Genomic DNA, 4894 nt, shown 5'->3' on the forward strand with positions numbered 1-4894 from the left:
CCGTGTACCCGCTCTGAATGAGGATATCCCACACCCAGCCCGTGTACATTCTGTATTTCAACGTGTGCGCCACATGCGCCCCCTACTGTTTACTCTATGAACTGTGGCTTGGCGCCTGCAGCCATGCGACGCTGACTTCCGGCTAGGAGACGTCAGTTCCGCTCTCTCCATCCGCGGGTAGTTGCTTTTCCCGTTGCTGTGGCGACCGACCGCTCGGAGTGAGTGACCGACCCTGTCCGTCCTGGGCCTGGGTATCGATGCTGACCCCCGGGGGGAGGAATCGGTGGACATGTCTGCGGTGGCTGCCCTCCCGCCTTCGGGAGCCTTTGAGGCAGGCGGCTTGGACTGAGCTTGGCGGTGGTTGGGACTGGGGAGGACTCGGGGTTAGTGCCTGGCCCCACTGCCCCAGGCAGGGACAGCGGGGTGATCAGTGACCTGACTGCACGTCCCCCCCCCCCAACCTTCACAAGATCTGTCAATGTCTGCAGTAACTCTGCTGCTTTTGCAAGGTGAAGCTGACTGAGTGGAATTAAATCGAATGGGCTGCCAAACATATTGAGTTATTTAGGTTAGGGAGGTTATACTTTTGCAGTAATGTGCACAGCGTTAGTTACACAAGGACGTAAATGCATTGGAAGTGATTCAGGGAAGTTTTACCAGATTGATATCCGGAAACCCAGAAGACGTCCCAACAAGCACTTTGAAATGATGTATTTGTCATTGAATTGTCTGTCTTTTCTTGCAGCCTTTTGCAAGTTAAATTAGGGTATGCATGTCTCTATTTTGCAAAGAAGGGACTGAGCTAAATGTATTTTTCTTTCTTCAACATTGAGATGTTTTTGTTGAGATGAACCAAATACTAGTAATTTCCTCATACACTGTCATCTGATATATTCCCTCTGTTGTTCTCTCGGGCCAATCTGATGTCAGCATCAGCAGCTTTTCTGTACAGAGAATGTTTGAAAGAGTTACAATGTTTGGAAGATAGTGTTTTGTTTACCTAGTTTCACTTTTAGTATAACTATAGACTAATGAACAGGTTGGAGTGCAGCACATCAATATCAAGTTTTGAGAGCAAAGTGAAGAATTTGTCAAGATTATATTAAATCTTGAAACTAAAATCCATTACATGGTTAACAGTTGGCATTTTAAATATTTTTTCCATTTTTGATATTTTGTTGAGGTTAAGTTGTAGTGATAACCAGTTCTATTTTACTTTAATAAGTTTGATGATCCATTATATGCACACTGAATTTTCCTCTAGATGCTGGTATGCTGGTAACATGAGTTGTTTACAACAGTCCTGAGTCAAAGTCATAGAAACTGGTGTGGACGAGCAGTTCAAGCCAGGCAGTGCTGCCGGACAGGTTTAGGAGGATAATAAATTTGAATTATAAAGTCTACTCCAAATACCTGCTTCTTCCTGTTGTGCATTTGTTGTTTATCTGTTACTGGCATGCATTTTGCAATTTAATTTTGTTACGCTGCACCATGATGGATATTCTTTTTACAGGATTATTTATCTCTGTCTTTATTACAGCACTTAGTTTAAGATTGTGGTCTGGTTTACAAGCATGAGCTACAAGTGTCAGTTTAAATGAGTTACACGTAAATCAGGAAGTGAAATCACAGAATGGACTAATTGTAATAATTTATCTTTTTGGGGAAATGATCAAGTGGGTTTGGACATATAACTGGATTGTGTAGGAATGTCACAATATAGTGTCATTTTTAACTTATGTATGTCTTTCTAGAATTGTCCTTCACGGCCATACAGGGTTTTGTTCAGTAGGATCTGCTGCAGATGTATGTTACCTTGCAAGTTACCTTGCAAGAATTGCATTTGCTATTTAATAATCTGAATGATTATGCGGGTTATATTTTTGTGTATTTACATGCATCTTTACTTTGCGGTATGACCAGGGTTAAGTAGTCTACAGTAAGACTAGAAAGGGCCCTTTCTTTGAATTGAGAAAGGAGGAGAATCAAGGAAATGATTTTGTGATCAGGCTGTGAGAGGTCTCCTTGCCTGTTTAAATACTTTCAACAATTATTAATTAAGCTTAATATCTGAGAGGTTATATGTAATCAATAAATATCAATAATGAGCTTTGTGCCCTACAGCTTATAACGTTTGTAACAAGGGTTGTTAAGGTACAAAATTTGACCTTTTTGTTAATTGAAGAAGCTTGGAATTACGAAGGTGACTGGATTACTTTGTGTTCGGTTTTGGTCTTACTAATGGCTGTTCATTTCTGAACATTGGTCTTCACCTTTTGTTTTTAGAAGGTGATCATATTAGAAATTTGGCCCTTCTTATGAATCGTTAGAGCTTTGGTGTTTTGGAGTTGGAACCATGTGGTGTGCTTGCTGCTTCAGATTTTTACTTTATAAAATTTTCTAGTTGTGTTACTGACGTAAACACGACTCTAATAAATGCCCTCTGTAAAATCTTTCCAGAATGTTGGCTTCAAGAGCTCTGAGATTGATCACCAAGCATGGAATTTCTTCTACTGTTTGTATCCGAGCCCATGGACATGGTGAGTTGTAAAATAATTGTGGTTGGAGGATCTAAATTCTATGATAAATGATCCGATATTGATTGTTTTCACATTCTGAATTTCCGTTGCTGATTTTTTGTCTTAATTTACAATTAATGCAGTGTTGGATGTTTCAGTAACAAGTAAGATTTCAATGTTTATTTGGTTTTAATACAATATATTATTGTCTATATATCTTAAAATTAATTTTGTTTTGGGTGATGCTACCTTTTATAATCTTTTGTTGAATTTTTCCGTGGTAAATTCAAGTTATTCATAATGTGTTGTGATATTTCTTCTTTCACTTTGTGAGGGAGCAGTGCCAGAGTTTTTGCATCAAAATTAGTCCAGATATTTCTATGTCTAAGCTTTTTGAAAAGATGCCTAAATTGAAACAAGGGGCCAGTTGTGCTGAGCTTAGATCAACGATCAGAGTGCTTACCTAACTTTATTCAGTCAAAATTTGCATACAGTACATCATTGCTCAGCCAGTGAATTACTGCTGTGCTGAAAGTTTGAAACGTGGTTTAATTTGAAAAAGATAACCTAACAATTGCTAATATTCATAGCAGAAGCAATGGTACACAGGAACAGGAGCAGGCCATTCAGCCCTTCAAGGCTGTTCCTCCATTCAGTGAGAGCCGTGGCCCAACTACATAACTCCCCTTGGCCAAACTGCATATAATTTGCCTCGGCCCATATCTTTGAATACCTTTGCTTAACAAAAATGTATCTCTCCCAGATTTAAAATTAATAACTTATCTAGCATCAACTGCCATTTTTGGAAGCTTCCAAGAAACTTCCAAACCACTACCACCCTTTTATGTGTAGAAGTGTTTCTTAACACCTCTCTGAATGGTCTGGCCCTAATTTTTAGATTACGCCCTTTAATTCTAGAATCTCCAACCAGTGGAAATAGTTTATCTTTATACTGTTAATACTCTTTAATGGTTTTGATTTGGGCAGGTGATTAAGTGTACAGTGCTTTTTTTTGCGAAGCTATGAACATCTTGTAACTTTTGTGCAGCCTTTACAGGTACTTTGAGTTAGCATGTGGATGCATAAGCTTGTCTGAGCCTTGTTGAGAACCCTTTGCACTGTCTTTTGGAGTTGAAATACCATCTATATTAGGGTTAGCATCGTTCAACTCCTACCACATGCACAGATAACATCTAATCCTAATATGCAGTGAGTGTATCATGAGAATGGTACTTGTGTTTAAAAGAGATTGCTCCATCAGCAGACCTTAAACATAATATACTCACAAGGACTAGAAAGGTTATTAAGTTTGTCCTTTTGAGTACTCTAACTGCAGTATCCATCTACACAGTGTGTTTCTAACTATTTTGCATCTATTACTTCACTGGCCAGATGTTCAAAGCTGGGTTTCCAAGTGTAATTTAAAATGCCATTTTCACTAATTTCTCATTAAGTTTTACTTTTCTGACTCAATTTGAGGTGCACATGTTGGATTCTTGTTTGCATCATTTAATCTTTCATACAACTTGTTAAGGTTCCCCTTTATCTTTTCCATTTTAGGTGGTAGTCCTTGACCATCTCTAATTGTGAAGCCTAGTTTATCATCATTATAATTGCAATAAATTTTGTTCTTTGATGGACCTTTTTGAAATGTATACTAATGTGGTTCAATGCTTTTGTTTGTGCAGTGCACAGAGTTGAATGCAGTGGTCTAAGTGTGGCCTGACAAAACCATTGTACAGTCTCATAACCACAAGACGTACTGTGTTATTCTGCTTATATTCTCCAGCATCCTGCTTCAACTGTTTTACCACGTTGTCTGGATACTAAAAGTGATTACTCTTCCTTTATTCTAAGTATCTTTCTCAGTCAGTCTGCAAATTCAGTTCTGTTCTTTTAATTTTGTATGTATTAGAACAATGTGGAAAACTTCACATTTTACGTTTAAATTAAATTGAATTTTCCAAACCCTTTTGTATATTGTATGCTCTGTCATATTTTTAGTGTGTTAAGAAAACCTGAATTTATGTTGGAAATCCATATCTACATTGTAAATGTAGACCAGAAGCTCTGGGATTTATGATCTTAACAGAAACACGAATAGCAGGAAAATCACTACAATCATTAACTCTTAGACTGAGTGTTCTATGTAGAAAATGATAAAATGAAAGTTAGTTTACTTATCACTGTTTGCATCTGGTGTGAATACTGAGCTGTGCGATCAGTAATTCATTTCAGCGTACTTTAACTAAGATTTATAGAGATTTATTCAAATGCTACAGAAGGAAACCCATGAGGAGATCAGAAGTACGTTCAGCACTGAGATAACAAGGTGTAGAACTGGATGAACACAGCAGGCCAAGCAGCATCAGAGA

General features: G+C 38.2%; 1 long non-coding RNA gene across 1 annotated transcript; it reads left to right on the forward strand.

Moving 5' to 3' along the window:
* Nucleotides 1-103: 103 nt before the first annotated feature.
* Nucleotides 104-4831, forward strand: LOC125485021. The gene is made up of 3 exons (XR_007263800.1): nt 104-218; nt 2461-2540; nt 4208-4831. It is a non-coding gene; the product is annotated as an uncharacterized LOC125485021 (long non-coding RNA).
* The last annotated feature ends 63 nt before the right edge of the window (nt 4832-4894 follow it).

Source organism: Rhincodon typus, chromosome 15 (assembly GCF_021869965.1).
Source record: "Rhincodon typus isolate 14 chromosome 15, sRhiTyp1.1, whole genome shotgun sequence".
Taxonomy (NCBI): Eukaryota; Metazoa; Chordata; class Chondrichthyes; order Orectolobiformes; family Rhincodontidae; genus Rhincodon; species Rhincodon typus.